The 11,593-nt window shown below is 42.5% G+C and overlaps 1 pseudogene; it reads right to left on the reverse strand.

Annotated features, from left to right (window-relative positions):
* Window positions 1-9,982: 9,982 nt before the first annotated feature.
* LOC128048868 (splicing factor 45-like) lies at window positions 9,983-11,293 on the reverse strand (annotated as a pseudogene).
* Between the last annotated feature and the right edge of the window lie 300 nt (window positions 11,294-11,593).

Raw genomic sequence — 11,593 nt, forward strand, 5'->3', positions numbered from 1 at the left:
TATGGACTGTAGCCCATCTGGTTCCTCTGTCCATGGGATTCTCCAGGCAAGAACACTGGAGTGGGTTACCAGCCTCTAGGGGATTTTCCTGACCCAGGGATCGAACCCGTGTCTCTTATGTCTCCTGCATTGGCAGGTGGGTTCTTTACCAGGAAGTGAATGCAGTCAGGGCCAAGTGCCCCATTAGAAGATGCAGAAGCAGAAGGCAATGGCATTGACTCTGTAGTCCATGAGGAGGAAGGTGCTGGATGTGTCTGACCCCTAGGCTGCCCCACACATCAGGAAGTGCCACAACTTCATCAGGGTGAAGGTAGAGAAGCAGTTCTGAGTCAGGATCTCTCTGCCTTGGGTCAGCACCAAAAAGAAACCTTCCTTCAGCTACTCCCAGTTCCTCCACATGGAGCCCACACACAGGATGGGATGGCCAGTCTCCTACTGGAACATGACCTGGCCAATCCCAGGCAATGTTGCCATGATGCATCTGTCCAGCGTCCTCCTGGTTTTCCTGAAGGTGTAATGAGCAAGGAGAACTGCCTGCTGAGCACCTCCTTCAGTTTTACAGCAAAACCTAGTTGCTGCTAAGTCACTTCAGTCGTGTCCGACTCTGTGCGACCCCATAGACGGCAGCCCACCAGGCTCCCCTGTCCCTGGGACTCTCCAGGCAAGAACACTGGAGTGGGTTGCCATTTCCTTCTCCAATACATGAAAGTGAAAAGTGAAAGGGAAGTTGCTCAGTTGTGTCCGACTCTTCGTGACCCCATGGATGGAGGAGCCTGGTAGGCTGCAGTCTTGCCTGATTTTCCAGGCAAGAGTACTGGAGTGGGGTGCCATTGCCTTCTCCCAAAACATAGTAAACCTGTGTTTATCAAATGGTGGTGGATGAGGATATCTAGCTGATCTGGCACCTGAAAATAGTTGAACCTGGTGGGCAGTGTCATGAGGAGCTAGGCTGTTTATGGTCAGACAGAAACACCCCACTAACTTGGTCTCGCAGCAACAAGCATCAAGACTGGCTGGCCTCACAAATGTGGGCTCACAGCAACCACCATCTGCTTGTCGACACTACAAATAGAACCTGCTCCTGGGCTTGCAAGTTGAGCAGTTGCACAGGGGACTGTGTTCAGAAGGGCTTACATTTCGTTTAATGCTCTATTGTTACCATTTTGGATTGTTTAATCATTTTTGAACACCAGACTTCACATTTGCATTTTGCATTGAGCCCTGTGAATTATGTAACTGGCCCTGACTGCCCATATGGTCCTGTAGCAACCACCACCAACTCTGAGTGGACACTGTGAACATAGACCTAGATAAACTATCACTGCAATTACACTGCCACTACAAACATGTTCTGCTGCAGCTGGGATTGCCAACATGCCAATACCATAGGTACAACCCACTCCTACCCTGAGAGAAAGACATAAATTTTGTATGAATTTTATGAGGTTCTTGGATTTCTAAAACCCTCTTTGTGGTTCTAGGTTAAGACTCTAAGTTTCTAAAACCCGTTTCATACACAATACTGCTTCCAGGACTAGAAGAAGAAAGCTTTTCTCTTCCAGTTTTATTGAGATATAATTGACATAGATCACTGTATAAGTTTAAGAGGTACAGCACAATGATTTGATTGAATACATCATGAAATAATTACCACAACAGATCTCGTTGACATCCCTGATCTCATATAGATACATTATTAAAGAAATAGAAAAATATATATACTTTTTTCTTGTGATGAGAACTCTTTGGATTTACCGTCAACAATTTTCATTATAATATATAATGGGTTAATTATACCTATTATGTTGTACATTACATCCCTAGTACTTACCTTATAACTGAAAGTTTGTGCATTTTGACTACCTTCATCTAATTTCCCCTCATATGGTAGTTCTAATTTTAATTTTTTAAGTAATCCCTATACTGTTTTCTATACAACTGTACCAATTTACATTCCCACCAACAATGGACAAAGTTGCTTTTTTTCCACATCCTTACCAACACTTGTTGTCTTTGATAATAGCTGTCTGAGAGGTGTGAGATCTTTTCATGTGTTTGTGATTCATCTCTATGTCTCCCTTGTAAAATGTCTATTCAGGCCCTCTGCCCAATTTCAGTTGAGTTGTTTGCTATTAATATTTTGATGCTGAAGAATATGATTTCTTTATATAGTTTGGATATTAACCCCTTGTTGCATATATCATTTGCAAGTATCTTCTCTTATTCAGTATGCAGGTTTTTGGTTTTCTTTTCTTTTATTTTTTTTATCATTTCCTTCTCTGTGTATGCTTATTAATTTGATGGAGTTCCATTTATCTTTGCTTTTCTTTCCCTTGCCTGAGGAAAGAACCAAAAAATTTCTGCTAAAACATCAAAGAGTATATTGCCTAGAAGAGGATACTCTTCTAGGAGATTTACGGTTTCATTCTTACATGTAAGTCTTTAATCCGTCTTGAGTTTATTTTTGTACGTAGTGTGAGAAAGGGATCCAGTTAGATCCTTTTGAATGTATTTTCCAGTTTTATCAGTACTATTTACTGAAAAGAGTTATCTTTTCTTCATTGGAAAAGTTCCTGGTGCTGGGAAACATTGAGGGCAGTGAGAGAAGAGGGCATTAGAGGATGAGATGGCTGGATGGCACCACCAATGCAATGGATATGAACTTGGGCAAACTCCTGGAGATGGTGAGGGACAGGGAGGCCTGACGTGCTGCAGTCCATGGGACTGCAAAAAGTCGGACATGATTGGGCGACTAAACAACAAGACAGCATATATATGGGTCTTATTTTTTATCCATTCAGCTGCTCTATGTCTTTTGTTGGACTCTACAATGAGGTTTATATGTAGTAATCTATAGGTTTATATGGGCTTCCCTGGTGGCTCAGATGGTAAAGAATCTGTCTGCCATGTGGGAGACCCATATTTAATCCCTGAATTGGGAAGATCTGCTGGAGAAGAGAATGGCTATCCTTTCCAGTAAACTTGTCTGGAGAATCCCATGGACAGAGGATCCTGGTGGGCTATAGTCCATGATTATTTTAAGTTGCTGATCTGTTAAGTTCAAATGCATTTTAAAATTCTGCAATGTTACTCCTCCTCTCCATGTTTATTGTTTGTGACATCATATTTTAACATCCTTTTGTTTTGTGCATAGCTTTCCTTATTATTCTTTACCAACTGAGGCACAGTAAAGGACAGAAATGCTATGGACATAACAGAAGCAGAAATATTAAGAGGTGGGAAGAATACACAGAATAACCTATACAAAAAAAATCTTCATGACCCAGATAATCACGATGGTGTGATCATACACCTAGAGCCAGACATCCTGGTGTGCGAAGTCAAGTTGGCTGTAGGAAGCATCACTACAAACAAGGCTAGTGGAGGTGATGGAATTCCAGTTGAGCTATTTAAAATCCTGAAAGATGATGCTGTGAAAGTGCTGCACTCAATATGCCAGCAAATTTGGAAAACTCAGCAGTGGCCACAGGACTGGAAAAGGTAAGTTTTCATTCCAAAAAAAAGCAATGCCAAAGAATGCTCAGACTACCGTACAATTGCACTCATCTCACATGCCAGCAAAGTAATGTGTAAAATTCTCCAAGCCAGGCTTCAACAATATGTGAACCGTGAACTTCCTGACATTCAAGCTGGGTTTAGAAAAGGCAGAGGAACCAGAGATCAAATTGCCAACATCCACTGGATCATGGAAAAAGCAAGAGAGTTCCAGAAAAATATCTATTTTTGCTTTATTGGCTATGCCAAAGACTTTGACTGTGTGGATCACAACAAACTGGAAAATTCTGAAAGAGATGGGAATACCAGACCACCTGCCCTGCCTCCAAAGAAATCAGTATGCAGGTCAAGAAGCAACAGTTAGAACTGGACATGGAACAACAGACTGGTTCCAATAGCAAAAGGAGTACGTCAAGGCTGTATATTGTCACCCTGCTTATTTAACTTTTATGCAGAGTACATCATGAGGAATGCTGGACTGAATGAAGCACAAGCTGGAATCAAGATTGCTGGGAGAAATATCAATAACCTCAGATATGCAGATGACACGACCCTTATGGCAGAAAGTGAAGAAGAACTAAAGAGCTTGTTGATGAAAGTGAAAGAGGAGAGTGAAAAAGTTGGCTTAAAACTCAACATTCAGAAAACTAAGATCATGACATTTGATTCCATCACTTCATGGCAAATAGAGGGGGAAACAATGGAAACAGTGAGAGATTTTATTGTTTGGGGCTCCAAAATCACTGCAGATGGTGACTGCAGCCATAAAATTAAAATATGCTTGTTTTTTGGAAGAAAAGCTATGACCAACCTAGACAGCCTATTAAAAAGTAGAAACATTACTTTTCCAACAAGTGTTGGTCTATTCAAAGCTATGGTTTTCCCAGTAGTCATGTATGGATGTGAGAGCTGGACTCTAAAGAAAGCTGAGTGCTGAAGAACTGATGCTTTTGAACTGATATTGGAGAAGACTGGATAGTCCCTTGGACTGCAAGGAGATCCAACCAGTCCATCCTAGAGGAAATCAGTCCTGAATATTCACTGGAAGGACTGATGTTGAGGCTGGAACTCCAATACTTTGGCCACCTGATGCAAAGAACTGACTCACTGGGAAAGACCCTGATGCTGGGAAAGATTGAAGGTGGGAGGAGAAGGGGATGACAGAGGATGAGTTTGTTGGATGGCATCACTGACTCAATGGACATGAGTTTGAGTAAGCTCTGAGAGTTGGTGATGGACAGGGAAACCTGGCATGCTGCAGTGATGGGGTCACAAAGAGTTGGACGTGACTGAGTGGCTGAACTGACTGGCTTCCTCATTATGGATATAAATGATTTCATTACTTTTTTGTTTTAATCTTCCTATTAGCTTTATAAATCGTTGACTTGCTGCCTTTACTGTATATTTGCTTTTACCAATGAAATATTGCCTTTTGTGCTTTTCACATTTCTAGTTTTGACTTTTTTTTTTTCCCACTTAGAGAAGTATCTTTACCTCATTTCTTGTTTAGCTGGTTTAGTGATGCTAAACTCTTTCTAACTTTTGCTTGTCTAAAAAAACTTGATCTCCCTATCAAATCTGAATGAAAGCCTTGCTGGGTAGAGTATTCTTGGTTGTCATTTCTTTTCCTTCTATCACTTTATAAAAGTGCTAACACTTTAAAAACGTGGAGTGTCTTGCCATTCCCTCTGGCCGGCAGTTTCTGTTGATAAGTCTGCATATAGTCTCAAGGAAGTTCCCTTGCACATAACTTGCTGCTTTGCCCTTGCAGCTTTTAATATTCTCTCTTTATTTTTAACTTCTGCCATTTTAATTACAATGTGTCTTGATTTGGTCCTCTTCAGGTTGATTCTGTTTGACACTCTCTGTACTTCGTGGAACTGGATGTCCATTTCCTCTCCCAGGCCAGGGAAGTTATCCACTATTATGTCTTCAAATATGTCTTGGCCCCATTCTCTCTCTTTCTTCTTCTGGGAACCTTATAATGTGAATGTTTTGATGCTGTCCCAGAGGTCTCTTAAACTGTCCTCATTTTCAAAAATCATTGTCCAGTTTCAGTGATTTCCACTAGTGTCTTACGATTTGCCAATTCATTTCTCTGTATCATCTAATCTACCGTTGATTCCTTCCAGTGTATTTTTTAATTTCAGTTGTATTCTTCATCCAGGTCTGGTTGTTCTTTATATTTTTTTAACTCTTTGTTAAAACTTCGTGACTACTCCCTCTGCTTTTCCATTTTCCCCTCTGAGTTCTGTGAGCATCTTTATCAGATTGGTTGCTTATCTCTACTTCATTTAATTCTTCTTCTAGGGTTTTATCTTCATATTTCTCTGTTGCCTCATTTTGCCCAGTGCAATATTTTTATTTCTATGTATTTGGTAGGTTGGTTTATGTTTCTTGATATTTGAAAATAGGCCCTTGTGTAGGAAACAGCTTATGGATCCCAGCAATGTACTCTCCTCTGGTCACCAGAGCTATGTGCTTCAGGAGTGCCCTCTTTGTGGGCTGCGTGGGTTTTTATGTTGTGGTGGGGCTGACTAGTGTGGAAATACTTGGAGATGTGACTGGCCCTTGGTCTGGTTGGTTGCCAGGCTCTGCCTTGTGTGGAGTCTAGTGATAGGTGAGACTGGGTCCTGGTGTAGCAGACGGCATGTCCAGAGAAGTCCTTGTGTTAGTATTGGCTATTAGGTGAGTGGTACCAGGACATAAAGTGACCGGCTATGAAACTCTGGAAATCCTCAGGCTCATGTTGGCCTACTGCTGGGCAGAGCTGGGTCCCCCGGTATCTGGTTGCTGGGATTGGGGTTCTAGCACTAGTATCAGCCTGCTGGTAGATGAGGTCAACTGTTGACATGGCTGGCTATGTAATCTGGGGTGAGCCAGAGCTGATCGCAGCATGCTGGTACATGGCACCAGCTTCTGCCATGCTGGCTGAGGGGGCAAAATTGTTCTGATCTTGTGTTTGCCTACTGTTGGGTGTGGCCAGGGTCCAGGATGCTGGTGGGTAATGGGTCTTGACTTGGCTGTCTATGAGGTGTGGTTGTCCAGGGCCTGCTGTCAGCCTCCTGGTGGAGGGGCCAATCTGACAGCTAGCCATGGTGGCCCTTGGGTCCTGGGGCTAGTAGACTCGTTGCTGGATGGGGGTAGGTCCTGGGCTCTCTGGTGGATGGGGCTGAGACCCAGGTTGGCTAGGTGCTCAGAGAATCCTATAGCAGTTGGCCTGCTGGTGGGTGGAGACCTTGGTGATGACCAAGTGTTGGGCAGGGCCAGGTCCTAACACTAATAAGCTAGAGGGAGGATTTCAAAATGATGCTTAACAGCATCAGTGTTTTCATGGTGAAATGAGCTTCCAAAAATGGTTGTTGCCAGAGACTGTGGCCCCAGGGTGAGTTTCAGTTGACTTTTGCCTCTCTAGGAGGCCCTCCAATATTTAACAAGTGGGTCTGACACAAGGCCTTTTCAACTGACTGCTTTTGCCCTGGGTCTCAGGGTGTGTGAGATCTTGTGTACATCCTTTAAGAGTGGACTCTCTATTTCCCACACTTCTCTGGCTCTCCTAAAAGTAAGCCTCACTGGTTTTCAAAGACAAATGTTCTGGGGGCCTGTTTTTCTGGTGCACGACTCCTGGTCTTGGGAGCTCAATGTGGGGCTCAGACCTCGTGCTCCTTGGGGAGAATTTTTGTAATTATAATTATCGTCTCATCTGTGAGTTGCCTAACTGGACTGCGAATCTTAACTGTCCTGTATCTATGCCTCTCCTACCTGTCTTTTTTTCAGCTGGTTCTGGTTCTTAGCTGGTTCAGAAGATGTTTTCTGCTAGTCTTCATGTGACTTTCATGGATAATCTCTCTGTAAATAGCTGTAGCTTTGGCATGCCTTTGGAAGGAGGTGAGCTCAGGGTTTTCCTGCTTCACTATCTTAGCCACTTCTCTCTCTAGCAGAAGAAAGATTTTCCTCACATCTGGACCAGGGATACTGTGAACTCTTGATCTTGATCTGAATGACTGTAAACTTAGAAAATAATTACAACTGTATCACAGTAGAGCATATATTGTTTGTAGAATGGTGACATACTGAAAGATATTTTATAAGTGAACAGAAGCTGGGAGCTTAGAGAATGGTTAGAAGTGGAAATTTGAGAGTCATCAACAGAGATGCAGAAGATGAATTAATTTAACCAATACACATTGAGTACTTACATATGCTGGGTAATCTTTATAGGCATATGCATAAAATTTTGAGCATTAGCATGTTACTACCTTTAGAGTTTATATCTAGGCACTAGAGCTTTAGGGACAACAGGGAGACTGATTAGAAGGGATATTCTGATACTAATAATTAAAAGGATATGCTTATTCATGTAAATACAACTTTTAAGTTTCCTAGCCATTGAATTGTAATTCTGTCATTGAACTGAGATCTGTAACAGCCGTTCAAAAATAGCAATGTCATATCTAAACATTTTGTGGGACCTTAAAAAATACGGCATTTAAATTTAAACATGAACTAAAAAATGAAGCAAGTCCTGTCATAATTTGACAGGCATAATCATTTATCCTTTAAGGCAAACAGTAACCTAATAGTAAGATGCTAATAGTGTCTTGGTGCAGGTGTTGCTAATTAGCTATTGGATTAAGCTGAATCGTATTCTCTTCTTTTACCTGTGCATAATGTTTGTGCAGAATGCAAATATGAGCTGTAAGCTGAAGTGTTTTAAGTGCCAGCTATGGCTCATGGATTGACCTTGAAGCAATGAGAATTTTGAATTGGGCAATAATCATGGCTTAATTGTAGCTTAGAGCTTAGTCAGACTTCTGGTTCTCCTCCTGATGGTCAAGGGTTGCTCTCAGATAGGAAGTTTAGTTAATTCGGGCTCTGGTCAAGTGGCTAGGTGAGAAGACAGAGTCATTTCTTATTCTTTTCATATTCATTTCTAGTAGTTGGACTGCTCTGAGAGAAATGGTAGGTAGCAATTACTAGTATAATTAGGGATGATACATTTGTTTATTCAGCAAATATTTATTGAGTGCCTACCATGTTCCTGCACTCAGCATATGGTTCAGTTCAGTTCAGTCGCTCAGTTGTGTCCGACTCTTTGCGACCCCATAAACTGCAGCACGCCAGGCCTCCCTGTCCACCACCAACTCCCGGAGTTCACTCAAACTCATGTCCATCGAGTCGGCAATGCCATCCAGCCACCTCATCCTCTGTTGTCCCCTTCTCCTCCTGCCCCCAATCCCTCCCAGCATCAGGGTCTTTTCCAGTGAGTCAACCCTTCACATGAGGTGGCCAAAGTATTGGAGTTTCAGCTTTAGCATCAGTCCTTCCAATGAACACCCAGGGCTGATCTCCTTCAGAATGGACTGGTTGGATCTCCTTGCAGTCCAAGGGACTCTCAAGAGTCTTCTCCAACACTACAGTTCAAAAGCATAAATTCTTCAGTCCTCAGCTTTCTTCACAGTCCAACTCTCACATCCATACATGACCACTGGAAAAACCATAGCCTTGACTAGATGGACCTTAGTCGGCAAAGTAATGTCTCTGCTTTTGAATATGCTATCTAGGTTGGTCATAACTTTCCTTCCAAGGAGTAAGCTCTTTTAATTTCATGGCTGCAGTCACTATCTGCAGTGATTTTGGAGCCCCCCAAAATAAATTCTGACACTGTTTCCACTGTTTCCACTGTTTCCCCACCTATTTCCCATGAAGTAATGGGACCAGATGCCATGATCTTCATTTTCTGAATGTTGAGCTTTAAGCCAACTTTTTCACTCTCCCCTTTCACTTTCATCAAGAGTGATATAAATGTTTGTTGAATGAAATATAATCACTTGAGAGTTAAAAAAAACCTTCTTGAAAGAATTTGTAAATTTTGGACTTATCTTAATGAGGAAATTAATTCTACTTGTGAAACTGAAGTATGGAAGAGATGCTGAAATAGTTTATTTTACTCTCCTACATTTTTTCAGCCTCCTTTCAGTTGAGAGCAAGAAAATACTAGTCCTGGCTAATGTGATGTATCTCCTTCTGGGTTGAGACTGTGGGAATCCCAGTGAATAAGGAGGGAGGCTATGTCTTCTAGATGATGAAGAATAAGATGGTGGAGCTGTGTGAAAAGAAGCCATTGCTGATTTCTGCTGGACATGTCACCTGTGGAGGAAAGAAACTCTTGTATTAAGAGAACCTGGGAGGTCAGTAAAAGATTTGGGGTTTGTTTTTTTCAGTGTCATGTTATGAAGTCTATCCTGACTAATAAGAACTATTGTATACTTTGTTTTTTAAAGGATTTTTATACTATATCAAAAAACCACAAAATAAAAAAGGGATCAGTTGATGAATATCTTAGAATTCTTTCCAGAATCTCTGCACCCTCAGCCTTGAAGGTTGCCTATTGCCTTGTTCTTCTCTGCTCAGTCTGCCGCTTGTTGAAGGATCACTGGAGATGACTCAAACTCTAGTTTTTAAATCAAACTTGTTCTGCCAAATCCAAGACCCTGAATTTATCCAAATTGTAGAAATATTCTTTGGCCACCCATCCACCAAAATACCTCCCCTTTGGATCAACAGCAGCTTTAATCATTGATTCAGCCCTATCAATTTCTAAAACTGTTCTTACTGCTTCATCATCAGGGGCACCAGGATTTTCAAATATTTTACAACTGTGCCATATTTTTCATACCTTTCCTTGGTTTCAGCTTCCAAATCTTCATCTACCTCTCCTGCACCAACCATGTTCCTTAGTGTTGTGCTGTGCTTAGTTGCTCAGTCGCCTCCAACTCTTTGTGACCCCATGAACTGCATGCCAGGCTCCTCTGTTCATGGGGATTCTCCAGGCAAGAAAACTGGAGTGGGTTGCCATGCCTTCCTCCATGTTCCTCAGTAGGACCACTTTAGTAGGACACGAGTATTTCAGTTAATTGATTTGAGTCTGACTTCCTGGCTGCATCTTTCTGAGTGGTGTCACCCATGATGATTTTGCCTTCCCGCTTTCTGGTCTTCTCCACCGACAGCATTGTGCTTAGGCCCTGCTCACTCTTCCCAAGAAGCCATACTTCTGCATGATTTTCTATCTTATTGTTTGTGCCCCACCCCATGTTGGAGAGGAAAGAGTTGCTGGGGCCAGTTGGGGATCTGGGTCTGTCTTGTTGCTCATACACAGGGGGAGAGATAGCAGCTTTGGAAGACTGGGAGCCGAGTCTTGAATCCTCTTCATAAGGAAAGCCTCGGGATAACTCTTGGTCTTTCTCTACAAGAGAAGCAGGTGGTGCAATGGCAGCTCCGCTCATACTTCTCTCTCACTCATAATATTCATGTTCATCAATCTGGATCTCCTAACCTGAAAAACCCACTAGCTTCATGTCTGGCTTTATGCCTGTTTTCTCTTTCTTCTGTCTTTCCACCTCCCGCTGCCTCTGTTGCTCCTCTCTTTGGCCCCTCACTACTTTCTCATAATTGTTAGGAAATGCTGGATCATATTCCTCAGCTGTAGGGATCAAAACTTCTCCTGCAGAAATCCCACTGGGAACAGGATCCTTGAGGCCCGCGGCTGTGTGTGGTGGGGTGTCCTGGATCTGCTGCTCATCTGAAGAGCCACTTCACCTGAAGTCAATGGATGACTGGGGCAAGGACAGTACTTTGTATTGTCCCCTGGCTCTTCGCCTGAGTGAGAGCTGCCTTCTTCATTTGGAGCTGAGACTGCAAAAGTTTGAAGTTTGGGTACCAACCTTCTGTTTTTTGAGTCACTCTTCTCCACTCCCAGGTCTTTGTATATGGACATCTTCTTAGTTTAATGCCCACTGGATGGGTGGACGCTCCTGGCTGTGGCCGGACACCTAGGCCCAGGTGCCCTAGACCTGGTGGGCTGGGTGCTCAGGGTCAGCCGGTGTACCTTTTATTGTAGAGAATTTGTTGTTGTTGTTGTTGCCACACTGTGTATTGTAACAAAAGACTGTAGATAATTAAATGACCATTGCCAACAGGTAGCTTAGATAAAGTTTAGTATCCTGTACCATAGAATGTCAACCAGCCATTTAAAAGAATGTGCTGATACGGAATTCTCTCTCAGATATATTGTTAC

This window comes from Budorcas taxicolor, chromosome 5 (assembly GCF_023091745.1).
Source record: "Budorcas taxicolor isolate Tak-1 chromosome 5, Takin1.1, whole genome shotgun sequence".
Taxonomy (NCBI): Eukaryota; Metazoa; Chordata; class Mammalia; order Artiodactyla; family Bovidae; genus Budorcas; species Budorcas taxicolor.